The following is a 15,352-nucleotide window of genomic DNA, read 5'->3' as shown; positions in this document are numbered from 1 at the left end:
GAAACCTCAGAGGAAAACCAGATGATTTTTTTTCCTGTGCTTTTGGAGCACACAGAAGAAGAAACACCAACACTGAAACGCCATGGTATTATTTTGTATATCTTTCTGGTCTTTATTTAAATCCATTTAAAAAGGAGTCAAAACATTTCACTGTGCTCTTTTGTTTTCTGATGCAGAACAATTTTTCATTATACATTTTTTCTTACAAGATGCCAAAAGATGAAAGTAAATGGCTTTGTCCTGATTTCTGTTATTCTTTTCAGTTTTATATTTTATGACTCTTGTTCACCAAAAACAACATTTTCCCCCTGCCATTATACAAAGCCTGCAGACAAAACCCCTCCTCCACTTTCTCATATGTTTTCCCAGCGTATTTAAGAGGGACAAAGGAGGCAACCATTTTTACTTAAGACTATGATAGACTGAGAAACGAATATGGCTGAGCTTTGTACAGTTTAGACCCTTTATTTTCATTACTGTATATCCATGCAAACCTCCTCTCACTTCTGAAGAGCCATTTGATAAAGAATCTGCTGGTTTTGTTTACTGACAACTGCAATACAAACACTGGCTCTAGATGCACTATCAAGAGCCCTGTAAGGAGGTCACACTCTACTCCACTAAAGTCAGTGGAGCATTGATTTAAGCAAAGCCTCTTCACTCCTTTGGTACCATGCTGCTGCACTTGTCTCCACATGAGGCAGTTTACAACATACATTTAGGTAACACATAGAACAAGAGGCATTGATCTGAACAGACAAGACAGTTCTGAATACTGAAGTTCATGGGATGACAAAGACAGATTACTTTCCATATACTCTCTTTTGAACTGCATCAGTTTTTTTCTTAGGAGTTGACAGAAAATAACATTACCATGAAATTACTGTAGCATGTATCAGGTTTACCTGTGTTTCTTGTTGGTGTGTTGTTATAGAGTATAATGAAGCTAGAAAGCCCTTGGGTCAAAACTGCTGCACTACAGACCAGGCTTTTATTGCATAGCAGGTTCTGATGGAGCATCCTCATCTCTGTCTGACAAATGGGTAATTACTTTTAAGCACACAGAACTTCTTTACAACATCATTAAAATCACCTGTTTATGGTGGTGTCATTCACCAGCAGATAAAGGATCTGTCAGTGAGAGGAATCCTGGCTGGCATTTGCAAAAAAAGGTCTCCTCTGTGGTTGGATTTCATCTGGACTTTGTTAAGTTAAACTCATGCCCCTCCATGTGTCAAATACTGAATGTTTTAGTATTCGACTGGCCAGGAATAAGGGATAGCAAAGCCACTTTTGTGCTACATGACATTTGCTCAGTAGAGCTCAAACTCAGCACAGCTCACACATAGCACTGGTCTGCTCATCCTCTCAGTGTCATAAGTCCTTTCCAGTCTTTTCTTCTATCTAAAATTAGAATGTGCAAAAGAACTGTGTGGAGCAGGCTTTGCTTCACCCCGCAGACACAGGTGAAAAACTCTTTCTAATCCCACAGTAGAGATGTAGCTTCTGGTCCAACATCCCTTTTGCATTACTCCTTACTCAGGGTGAGTAAAGTCAAGCTCTCGCACAATTTGATGGTTCAAGGTGATGTGCTGTATGTGTGAGAGTCCACACCAAAGGAACAGTACCATTTAAGATGCCTAACAGGGCTTCCAGGATCTTCAGCTCTTCAAATTATCCCTAGCAGAGTCAGGTAATCTGATTTTTGCTCTGGTGATCCTGGTAAATCTAGGCTACTATTTGCCCATCTAACTTTGCAAATATGATTTCATCATGAAGAAAAGCTTTAGAATTGAGTTTTGCAAGTAAAGTTGTATTTGAAATGAAGGAGCACATGTAAGCATTTTTGTGAGTGAGCCAACTGGTTAATGGGTAAGACTGCAAGCCAAATTGTGTGTAAAGGCTAAAAGAAAGCAAATAACCTTACAATTTGCTCCCTTCCTCCAATTTCCAGCGAACTTCAACTAGAAAAGCACTTACATAAGTGCAGGAGAAGCAACAATCAAAGATTTGAAGCTGCCAGCTTGAGAGAAGGCCCAGATCAATATTTTAGACACTAGTGTGATAAAACACATTTTAGGGGAGTTGAGACACCACTCAGTATCAGGATATACCTGCAAACATTCTGCTATATTTATTCACAAGCAGCATACAAATCTAATGTGGCAAACCTTACCTTCAGTAGGACAATGCTTACTGGTTGTTAAACTCTCAAGAGAAAGATGGAGGATGATCTGGTTTTAATCACTGCAGCTTATAAGATAAATAACAATGAAAACCAGAAAAGAAAATGCATTTACAATTTTCAGCTAGAAAGCCAAAAACCATCACACTAACCCATCTAGCCTGTTACAGCCTAAGTCAGGAGAGGTACAGTTCCTTCTAGGCACTTCAGGAGCTGGGAAGGACAGTACTGTTTTATTGCTTTAACTTGTAGATTTTAAAAAAGTAATACAGTTAAAAAGGGAACCAAAGGCAAAACCTATAAAAACAAACCTCAAAGCATAAATCCTCCAGAACGTGTGTAACCAATTCCTTTTCGTGCTACACAGACATAAGAAACTATCAGATGTGATTTTAACAAGAAGACATCTGGACCACTTCCAAGCACTGTCAGTCATTATGGACTTCCTCCAAATCTCCCAAAGTCAAGGGGTCAGTCCTTCTACTGATTTCAGATCAAGTTCAACTGACACAGACAGCTGGCATACAACTAAGCTGTCAAAACCAAAAATACAACCCCAAAAAAGCACTCTATGATGCTGCTCCATCATATTTACTATTGTATTAAATCAAAGAGATACAGTAGGAGTCTTGAATGAATGTGACTGTGCTCTTACTCCAGATTGAGTTTGATGGCAAGTCAGCTGAGGTCTTAAACACTGATCCATCATGTAGATTCTAACAAGCTTGGATGAGTGTTGGTAAAACACAGGTTATTCCTTAATATTGCCAGATTTAGGCTTATAAAGCATACCTTAACACTGTATAAGACAAAATAAAGACAATGGAGATTTTGCTTGTTAATGTAACTGCTACTCACCAAATAGGAACTTGCTGGAAGATCCCACCTATAATCAAGATCTGGGGCTTTTGCATACACACAGACAACAGACTTGACAAACAGCAAACTCTGTACTCCCCTCCTCTTCAGTATATGCAGAGAAACAAACAGAACCTGATCAAATGAACTTCAGAGTGGCCATCTCCTATGAAAGATGCAAGGATTCTGTCCTCAGGTGTCTGCAGCAGGAGGTAGCACCTCAAGAAAGGGCCATAGCACTCACCCAGATCCAGAGCAGCACAGTGCCTTTCTGTACTCCAGGTCATCCAACATCCCTGGGCAGAACAGACTTTGCACAGACAAATGACTCAGCTACTCTCCTCCTGGTAGCACCTCTGGAGTGTTACGATGTGTACGGACTCAGACAAGGCATGGGGAGGATGAGAAGGTTTTTTTCTGAGCTGAATACCTCAGTTCATTCTTGTACCTGCCAGGGACATCAGGAAAGAGAATATTGCCTTGGAAAGACAGCCAGGATAACACAGAAACTAGATGTTGCTGGCACCATGTGGGTTACTGTGAAAGAAACCAGTATAGTTCTTTTATACAGCTTTTCACCTGTATTTATCTACATAGATACACTGTTCTTTATTGCTAAATAACCTCTTTGTAGAGAGTGCTAATGTTTCTGTGTACCACACCACAGCACTGTGTTATGGAAGTTCAGCTTGAAGGAAAGGCAATCATGGATAGAAGCTCTCAGACACAGGCTTAAAAACAATGTATTCAGAGACAAACAGCTTCAGGGTGAGGTATTTTACAGGGTGTGTATTCCTGACAGAAATACAGTTCCCTCAGCTGTATTCACATCTTCTGCACACTCACATCACGGTTCAATGATATAATAAATACATCTTAGGTCAAACCTACTGCAGCTGTGAGACATAAAGCACTGATCCAGTATAAATTTGCTCTGCTGATTCAGATTTGTTAAATAAACAAATGTTGACAGGTTAACTTTTCACTGGCAGGCTTTATGCTGCATCACGTACCATCTGTCTGAAGCACTTTAACACTTTCTGAGATCACGTTCCTTCATCAAGTACCAGAGAACGAACATATGCTCTTTATCTTATATTTTAACTAATTCACTAGAGATGCAATTGCATGTCCATGCCCGAATGGGTTCAAATCTCTGTTGCTGGCTGGTCCTGTGAGTGCATGGTATGCGAGTGCTGTGGTATAAAGGCCAGAGAATAACATCTTCAGCCTTTGCTGGAACAGTTCTAGAATGTATTGCCTCAGGGCAGTCTCTGGTCTAAGCAATGGGGCAGGTGAATGACCACAGTGGCAGGAAAAATCACTGTATGTGGTCTGGAGCCAAAATCATGGTGTCTCCCTTAGGAATGGATCTGGCCTGAAACCCAAAGCTGCCGCTGGCTTTGCTAAGTTTGGACCAGTTACATAACTGTGCTTTAGGTAATACAGACTGTGAAATATTTAAAAGGCTTAAAAATAATCATCTCACTTTTCTGCTTGAAAACATACCCTTTTGCTTATTGTTTCAGGATGCTTTTCTCCCTTTTGTCATTTTTATGGTGTTTTTCAGAAACCAGTTGTAACAGAAAGACCTTTCAGCTACCCGCAAAGAACAAAGTAAAGAGAGGAAATTTTAGATTGGTAACCTTTTCTAAACATCAAAAGCATGTAGAATATTCCCTGATGAGACCTAGGTCATGATCCCCTACAAGCCACCTCTGCTCAACTGAAGGTGAAATGGTTATAGGTGAGCTCAAAAAGAGGTCAAAGAGAAAAGACCGTTGAGCCCAGCTGAGGGTCTAACCTTCGTCTTTTTGAGATGGCCTGTTTGTTCAAGTTGTTACATGGAGTGTAATAGATCAGTGGGTTTTGAAAATTCACAGAGGGATGTGTGGGCTGAAAGCATTATGGCTATGTAAATGGAAATTTTCCTTCTAAAGAGGGAAATATGCAGATTTTGCCCATTGCTTCCACATAAACGAGTGACCAAATGAAGAGAAAAGCGATCAAGAAAAATGTATGCATAATAAAAATGTGTACATGCTTCATCTAAAATTCATTGCCTTCAAAGGTTCATCTAATAATTACTTAATCTTGAACAACTACATGCACAATAAAATTTCCTTGCACAAGGTCTGAACAGAATTCCTTTTTCCTGAGAGTTGTAACATAACCAATATCCTCCAAATGTTCAGCTAGTGGCAACTCCAGCTGAAAATACCATTAAATAACTTCTATATAAAAAGATTAACCCAATTTAGGTGGATTCTGAGCTGACATTTCCTGGTTTTAATCATGTATTTCATTGTAGGGTAGCAAGAGCCTGAAGAAATTACAGAGCTACTGCATACAAAAATTTATTAATGAGTTGGATCCAACCCATTCATTGCTCTACCCAACAAACATGAGAAGTTATTTGTCACAGCTGAAATACTTCATGCCTACTGTGAACTGAGGAGAGGCAATTTGGGTCCTGTGCAGGATGTGTGCCTATTGCAATGTCTTAGTTCCCTTTGCTTCCCAAAACCTCTGCAGGTATGTCAAAGAGTTGAAGTCTCCAGTGGGGTTTGGGGGTGTCACTCCTCAGTGTGAGAGAAGAGCCTCAGAAATCTTTTTGGAGCAAAACTTTAAAAGCAAGAGTCATTCCACTGTGTTCTTTCAGTAAGACCACTTCTGTGCTGACAGCAGGATTTGTTACAAGATGCTTCATTTAAAAAAATATCCATTCACATGAAATTTCCTTGAATAATGTTTATTACTGTGTCACCTGTCTTGAAATGGGAGCTGCAGGCAATGTACCCAGCAGAATGAACTACTGTCCTAGGGCACTGCTGTCCTGTAACCTCTGTCCTCACTAGCCATCCCTGCAGTGCCACCACTGCAAGAATTCCCCAACTACCAGTAAATTATACTACATATCCCCCCACCACCCCCACAGCTTCCTGCTTGTACAAACCATTACAGCAGGAGACATTCTTTGTTGCACTCAAGTCAGCAGAAAGACTCCCACTGGCTTCAATTCAGTGACAATTGGATCAGATGCTGGGTAGGTGTATTGAAAATTCACAAAGCACCACTTGGGAAGCACTTAACAAATGTCACCATATACTCCAGGAAGACGAGCTGCTTGCCAAAGATTCAGCTCCTGTGGTGAACAAAGGGATGAAAGATGTTCTTGATTTACTATGGATAGTGATCTCTTGCAGTACCAGGCTGCCCCTTTCCATGTTCAGCTATGAAACAGAAGTTTTACAATAATCAAAGGAGCAAAGACTGCCTTTTCTCTCCCCAAAGCTAAATGAGTCAAGATGCTTGGGATGACAGATGATGACATCCATAGTCAGACAAGATGGGTAGTGGCTCATGTAGTTTTGTAATTAAGCTAGCTTTGCAAGGTTTTTATTTTGGAGAAAAAACCCCAACAGGATCTCTTATAATTGGAAACAAAACTAAATGAATACCACTGCCTCTATCCTGGCAGCTGAATTCCAGTAATGCTTAGCAATTGCCATGTTTGTAACTTAAATATGCTACTGTTGCTGTGCTGAAATAGATTTCTTCTTTTTCCCTACTCATCAAAGTAAAAAAATTACTCCAGCTGCTGCTGAGTTTGGAGAAAATTACCCAGACTATCAATATTCTGCACGCATTGCCAGGTGCACAAATAACTCAGTAGCATCTCTTTCTCCCTCAATCCAGTTAATTGAATCATGTCTTGATTGGGCTCAATAGAAAACAAAAATTACTTTCCCAGTTTGAAAAGTTTTGACATACCTCAGTAAGAGTGATAAAGGACATCTCTGCAAGAAAAATCAGGTTTGCTAGTCTCATCTGAATCTGAGGTCAATTTTGTGAATGCTCAGCTTTTCTTTTGCTTCCTTACTTACGTTTCTGTTAGTGCTGGAAGACAAATGAGCTACTAGATTTCACAAAAGGTCAAAAGACAGAGAGGAAATTTTATCATAACTAGATTTTCTCATCCATTGCATAGCCCTACAATGTGCAGGTGGAGTTTCTGCTCTAGTTGTGTTCTCAAACGGGACCACTACAGCTACATTTAACAGAGTTAGCATTGCTGCAGAGGAGATGAGCTGTGCTGCACCACGGGGCCATTCAGTGCTACCTCCCCCAGCAGCCATCATAGAGCATTTCTCTTCTGAAGGCTGTAGTGTTTTAGTCTAAAAAACAATGTTATGATTTAGACATCATCAGTTGAAGAACAGGAACTCTCAAAGGCAGGGAGAGTGATAGGTTTGCCCATTGAATCCAATTAGAAGGGAACTAAGTGTAAGGGAAACGAAGGCATTTTACAGCTGACAAAACCTTTTCTCCTGTGCACAGCTACCAAGTTTTGTGTGGGTTTTTTTTTTAGTGGAAACAGAACAACCTTGTGCTTCCTAACTGTCCAAAGGATTTCTGGATTTGGTAAAGGAGCCATGGCAATCAGCTACAATTGCTACTGTGCAAGACAAAGCCTCTCCTGCTGTGTCTTCAGCTTGTTTCTCCCTTTCCCCAGTTGATGTTTCCTAAAGTCCTTGCTTGCCAGACTGGGGTGACCTATGGCACTGCTTCCAGTCCAAATCTCATGAAGTAGTCCCGTCTCCAGAACAGCTAGAGCATGGAGAAGTGCAGAAGGCTGAGAGCCTGCAATCTTAGCAAAATCAAGCATTGCCTAGGAAAGAGCAGAACATACAAGGAGATGGAGCAGAAATGCATTGTCAGCATCTGCAGCACTAACAACTTTGCAGTTTCTCAGTGACCTTGCATGTAACAGCCAGGATGAAGGTACCTGGAGGCTGATGTGAAGGTTGGCTTTGGGCCAACACATGCATTTACTGCCTGGTTTCGTGATGAGATTCAAACCTCCAGTCCTACCATCATGATCTACTTTTCTGCCCATCAACCCTACCATTTCTGGGTTACAACAGGACAAGATTCACAGCTGATATAAATCAGCACACCTCCAATAAAGCTAGCAGTGCTCTGCACAATCCATCTCTCATCTAGAAGAGTCCAGAGACCTTAATATTTTGTAGCATGTTAGGTTCTACACAGCAGGGATGAATTTGATTAATTCTAACAGTGTTCAAGTCCTATTCATTAACATCTATGTAGTATTTCCAATTTCCTTGTTTATTGAAAACCAGTGTTTCCTAAATACTTTTTAAATAAACAGAACCCTCAAATAATTGGCAATCCACTAAAATTCCATTTAACAAGCTCTTGAGTAAAGCCTGCTCTTCCAAATTTGTCTTTTGTTTTAGGCAAGCTTCAGTAGAGAACAAGCCAGCTCTTAACATCTAGCTTTGCTGTGTCAACTGCCATGTGTTAAAAGAAAAAGCTAACCCTCCCAAATCCAAAATACAAATCAAGAACTAAGAGCTTTCAGCTGCATTCAGTTGTCAAATAGGCTCTAGAGTGTTAACAAATGCAAACAATATATATTTTGGTGCAATTAATACAGAGAAAGAAGACTGATGATGCTGAGTTCAACATCAGACTCTGAATTAAATCCTGGTTTTTAGTGCTTGACTGAGGTGTGCTTCATTATAGCCTGACATCCACCTGCACAGATAAAGCTCAGGGTCAGTCAGCATTTTCCAGTCTAAGTCAGGTCTGTTTTCCAGAGCTGAAGGAGGTCTGGGCTGTAACTCAGCTGTAGCCAACCTCTTGAGTCAGTAGTTTAGCAGACAAGGTCTCCTCTGAGGACGGTACTGTTTGTTCTGCTAATTAATGTTGCAACTGCTTTGACCTTTTTTAAAATTAAAGGAGAATTTGAAAGGAAAAGTATGTGCAGGTCAAGTTTTCTACAATTTCAGATAATTTCTTATGTCTTGAGAGACTGTATTTTATAACTGTGAGTGCAGAGTGTAGATGAGATGCTGACATATTGAAAATTATTAATATGTCCCTTCAGATATTCGATATTAAATCTTCCCAATAAAGATCTCACAAAAATAGAACTAGTTTAGATTCTTTCAAATCACAAAGATGTCAGTGTGTAACAATTTGGTTTGGGTTACTGTTGACTCAAAGTGATCCAATCCTTGTAAACAGCACATTTGTTTTCAGTGTTTTTTTTAGGTAAGGCTAGAAAGAATGCAGTAAATACCATGCTTCTATCAGTAACATTACTTCTGGAAATGAATATGGTAATTGGAAATTGTTAAAAATGGATAAACACATGTGAATGAAAAGGAACTGCTGTGAGGCAATTTAAATGGAGAAACCACGGAATAAAGGAAAAGAAGCAACAGCATTTTTTGGCACGTAAGCAAGTTTTTCCTTAAAAAGTGTATGCACATACAAAAATAGCATGTAGAGGAAAGAAAGGTGGGGAAAATTTGCAACAAGGCATATATAAGGGGTTTTCAGCCATCTTTTTGGGGTCAGAAAAGATGAGTATTAATTTAGCACTAGTTGGGAACTGGTTTTAACTGCAGCAGTTATGCTTATGCTGAACTTAGAAACTGTTTTGATGGAAGACTTCATCTGGAATTACCAGCATCCTCAGTATAGGAGGCCTGATCCTGACAACATCCAGGAGTTTGTCTGAGTGAAAGCTGTACAAAACCACCCAGAATAAGCTGCTCTACAGAGTCTTTATCAATTTGTCTTCACAAAGAGAAATTCCAGCAAAAAACTCTAGAGTATCTAAAGATAACAATAAAATTATAAGAGCATTGATACTTAAGATAATGAATCAAATATTTTTAATTCATGAGGTTAAATAAGATATCCAAATATCCAAAACTGCTGACTGCAGTGGATAGAGAACTTAATAAGCAAAGTCTGTTGTAATCATGGATTCACAATACGAGTGAGAAACTTGCAATAAGGTTGTGCCCCAAATTTGATGTGTACAAACAAAAGAAAGAAATAGAGAATTGTAACTAAAGGGAAAACTGAACCATCTCTGTCACTTGCAGTTATCAGGCCAGAATCTGATTTTCCTTCAGAAGCAAATACTTATGACAGGGTACTTGTGACACCTGGGACATGTCTTGGATGAGTCCGAATGAAACACATAATGAAACACTGCAGGGTCCTTCTCTAGACACTGGTGCTCTTTGGTTAGATCTATTTCACCATGACTCATCTGAGAGGACTGTGGTCTAAGGATCCCCAAATGTAGTCAGATAGATACGAATTCCTTCTTAAAAGTTGGAGGCTTACAAACAATTTGCATCCCCTCTGCGAAACTGTCTCTTTTAATCTCCTTTGGCTGTTATGGGGTCCTACAGTATTTATAGCAACTCTGCAATGTCTCAGTTATTTATCCAAGATTCAGCAAGGTTCTCCTACCACACTTAATGTATCCTTAAGGGGTCTGCTAAAGAAAAGACACTCTTTGAATGTCTATGCTTAAAACCACACTGACTTAAATACCAAACACCCTTCAGATAAGGCACTAATTGATGTCATACTTCCACTAATTAAACCACGAGGCTTAAAAGTAAAACTTTATCTTTTCCATCATTGGTTTTTTTTGTATGTGTGTGTGGTATTTTAAATTATTTTCACTTCAGGGAGGATGCTATTTGAAGAGGCACTTCACCTAGGGATTTTGGTGTGAACTGTAGCCTCCTTCTAGTCTCAAAGGAGACTAAGGGGAATCATACAGTGTTTTGTAAATAAATGTTAACACATCAAAGTAAGGAAAATGAGAGGTTCAGATGGTCAACTTAAGGCATAGCCTTATGCCTCATGTACTTCACCTCCAACGTGTGAGTGGAACTTACTGCCAAATTTCTGGCTTAATATAATTAAAGAAATACCTGTTTAGAGACCAAATCTGTAGTGACAAAACACCTGGTATTGTTGTTTTACTGGTTCAAAGTGGTGAAAAATCTTCTGGTTTTGTATTTTAAAAGTAAGCCCAAATTACTTCTGCTTAAAAAAATAATTTACATCAAGAGAAGAAAAATAGAAATATTTTAGTTAACCCAAATTTCCTCTTGCTTACCCTCTTAAATTTGCTCATTTGAAAAAATAAGAAAACTCAGGTTTTTTTTCATGACTATTTTAAGATCTGGAAAATTCTTAGAGAATGAGAAACACTACCCACATAAGCTCTTTTATGAGTAATCAAAACAATCCTAGGAGCTGACTTCTAACTTTGGGAATATGTGTACTAAATTAGACTTTGTGAAACATGAGAGAAACAAAACTGCTTGTTTACTCTTGAAAGGTCAATATTTATGACTGAAGTTACTTTGGACACTGACTCCTTGTGTGATGGAGCTCATTCTTTAACAAAATTTTCAAATATTTAATTGAATTTGCTGAATGCATTCAGAAGAGAGGTTTATTCAGAAAAAGGCACTTTTTGAGAACAAGAGCAACCACCCTGGAGACAATTATGACCAGTTAAGTGCTTGAGATTCAAGCTTTGTGTCTTATTCCACCTTGAAACCTTGGTTCACCTCTTTCTCCTTCCCTTCTAGCTATCCCTTATCCAAGGCCATTTGAGACAGATAATTCAATGAATGGTGAGATAACATTTGCCTGAATAAAGACACTACTTAGTCTGCTGCAGATGCACACGGAGAGCTTCCATCCCACCCCCTCTCCTACAAGCGTCCTATGCTGTCACAGCTCCTCCATGAGATGCTGTCACATTGCTAAGGCACAACAAGTTGGAGCCATCTGCTTGCTTCGATTAATTACAGCTTGCTTCTGAGATTTCTGCTGGGACTCTCTTCTCAGACATGCTGAAATGAGACCTGCAAGCATTAAGGGAATTGACCACACTGTGCCATCTTTTAAACAAGAGTAAAAAGAGATGCCCTTCCTAAATAAGAAAAACAGTATCATTTCAGCTGCCTCAGAATGGACCGTTGATGTCTTTCTCTGCAAATGATTGTTTACCACACACACAGATAAGGCTGGGAGAGGCTGAAGTGTCAAGAAAGGTTGAATTTTCAGTAAGTTGCTCTTTAATAAATAATGACAGGCTGCACTTGGAGTTCAGCAAAGAAACTCTATTACTTTTCTCCTGCCAGGACATCTTTATGTATTACAGGATTGGACATAAAGTTTCCTGATGCAGCAAGGTTGATGCAGTCATGCACTTGAAAATATGACCTAGTGATATTCAGGGTTGACAACTAATAAGCATTAAACCATTCAGGTGTTATGCTCTTGCTTTGCAAACTCCTTCCTTTGCTTCTTTACTGGACACACGTCTGATGGAGAAACAGGCAAACACAGCAACTTGTGGGTCTCATTGCAAATGAGGACTGTTCATTATTCTGATAATGGGGTTTTTTAAGTACTTAAAGTGAACACATAGTAATATAATTTTCCAATTAAAAACAAAACTGCTAGCTCAGTCTAAGAAATACCATGTTATAACTGATTTATCCTCTCCTAACTAACATGACTATGTAAGGCCATAAAGCAAAAAGCCTCCTCACCTTTATGTGAATGCTCACGTAAGTGCATGATGTTACACTTTGTCACAAAAAAGTATCGAGTCATCTGTCCAATTACTTCTAAATCATTGAAATCAAATTTATACCATCTTCTAGTTCCTCCACAGTTCATCTGAGCTCGGCCTGTAATTAGATTCTAGAGTATCATTAACTTGCCGCTAGCCTTATGACCTACTCCAAGCACAGCTTGATATTGCAGCTTAAAGAATGAACCTGAATTTTGCTGGATTATTCACAAATTCACTAAACCCTCCTTCTCATTGGGTGCAACATGATGCTAAACAGTAAAGAGTAGGCTAAATCTAACTATTTCAGTGTTGCTTAGAGTCAAGCCAGCCAACTGCTCGTCGGTATTGCTGACAAATAGATACACCCTTCCTTCCCAGGAGAGTTCAGTGCACTTGCTCATCCTTAGCTAGCATCTGCTAGCCTGTCCCAGATACAAAGATAAATATATAAAGGAAAATTAAGTTTGTAAAATATTTCATATTGGTGTCTCACTCTGCCTTCCAGCCCCTGCAGCCACAGATGCAATGAATTCCTATGGCCTTGCTCACAGTGAGCACTGAAGTTGCAAGGTGAAATGAGAGCAACTTCAGTAACAGCTCTACTGCTAGCAAGAAAAGCATCACTGTGTCTCTCCTTTTAGCACAAATACAGGTTCTAAACTCCTTTTAGATAGAGAATTTGGAGCCTGACAGTTCACAAGCCTGAAATCTGACTTCTCTCTTCCACTCCCATCAGAAAATGAAGATGATAGGTTACAGTGTTAGCAGATTAAAGTCTTTTTAATCTGTTCTTGACAAGAAGCTGATTTGGGGTGAATTTGCTGACAGCTCTGTAAACATCTGTAGATTAATTTCAGGTAGTGAATGACATCTACAAGGGTTAGATGGCTCAGATTACAACCTTTGGTTGGAAGTCCTTTAACGATTCTCAAATTCAATAATCTGGTACGAACAATTCAATTAGAGAATTATCACCAGTCAGTTTAACTGGAACATTCTTCACACCAAGCTCTTAAATTCCCTTTTCTTCAATATATCAAGACATTTATTCTCCCTGTCATCCATCTTCTACTTGTTATTTGCCTGGCTTAAATATTTTAGCAAGTTCTTTCAAAATGTTTGCTGTTTAATAATTTAAGTGGTGAATAAATATGCCAGTTTCCCATTTCTTAAGCCCCACTGATGCCAGAGACCAGATATTAATGGGAACACTTTTCTGCTGAGCTCTCACTGCAAGAATTATACATTCACATTGTTTTCAGAGGGCTTAGCAGTGGATTGAATCAGTTCAATGCTCTTAGCACATTGTTCCTTTAAACATCTGTAAATGAATAAAAGCACAATTGATAAGACTCTGTCTGCTCTAGCCATCTGCATGAACAGATTTTAAAACTTTCATGAGAATTCTGTTAGACTTTAATAATAAAAAACACAACCTTGCCTGCATGAAGCATACACAGGGAGTAAGGGATTATTTTCAGCAGAGAGGTAAAGGACATGTAAATGTATGAAACTACACAGTAGAGTTTACGTCAGTGATGGTGAAAAACATACATGGGCTACAAACTATTCACAAGATACAAAGAACATGAGGTTCAAGGAATAAGTAAAAAGTATGTACAGGAAAATATACTGGATTTGTTCAGATTGGAAAGAAATACTTTTTCTACAGGGAGACCAGCCCAGACTCCATTTAAAGTCCCATGAAAATCCCACATGCCTATAGCTGGCTACATCTAGACCTTTGGTTACTGATGGGTTCAGTCAAAAAAAAAGTGCAGCAAGGAATTCTCTGGCCTTAGAATTGGGCTTCTTGTATTCTTCCCTCAGTCTCTCTGGATTTCTTTCCTGAGAATTGTGGGTCCCTGAAAAATATCACTTGTTAGTCTGTAAAAGCTGAATGATCCTGATTTTGAGAAAAAAAAAAGAAACCCAATCCTCTAGAGATTGAATCAAGAGCATAAGGTGGATATCAGTGACTTCTGCCCTCTTTACACAATCACAAAATTATCCATGGACCCAAGCAATGAATGAAAACAGTACCATACACATCTTTTAAACAGTGGGATGTTTTTAATGTTTTGCTTTCCACTCAGATCAGTCAGAAAGACAAACAGCAGCCCACTATTACTAGACAGCAATCTGTGATGCAGCTATACGGTCTGCAGGAGTGTCTTTGCAAAGCACGTGTTGGCTGCCTTCTGAATTTGTGCTTCCACGTGTGAAAATCATACTGAGAGGTTTGCTTGGCTACAAAGCAGACAAAGAACAGTCATTTAAGAACCTGTCTGGTTAAACAAGAAATGAAAAATGACATTCCTGATACAAGGCAATTGCTACAGTTCCAGCCATCCAGTCAGGAGCAAGGGATAAGGAAATGCTTCCTGCATTTAATTTCCTACAAAATCCCAGGTATTAATTTACTTGCCTTCTCAAAAAGCTGCTGCCTTTGACATTTGAACACTTGCAGATTTTACAGAGGTTTTTAACCATCTGGTTTTGGTACACTCATTCTGGTCTTTGACCTGACTGAATAGCCATGCAGTGCAGCATTCAGCTGCTGAAAGATAGAATTACATTTTTTTTTCTTCCTTCATCCAAGATATATAACAGCTGTAGCAAGGCAAAAAAGCTCCCTGGTTCAGATAAGTCTGCTGACTTTTCAACAGCATTAACAATTTCTGTGAACATTAGCCAGGGGAAGTAAATAAGAAGCAGATTAAGAGCCCACAACCATGCTGATTTTCTGATTAGAAAGTAGAGGAGGTGGGATAGCTGACTAGATTTCAGTGAATCTTTGTTTGAATAATGAAACACCAGGAAAACTGTGACAAACTGCAAGATTGGGAAGCACTATGGACATT

This window comes from Colius striatus, chromosome 17 (genome assembly GCF_028858725.1).
Source record: "Colius striatus isolate bColStr4 chromosome 17, bColStr4.1.hap1, whole genome shotgun sequence".
NCBI lineage: Eukaryota > Metazoa > Chordata > Aves > Coliiformes > Coliidae > Colius > Colius striatus.
This window is presented reverse-complemented; position numbering follows the sequence as displayed.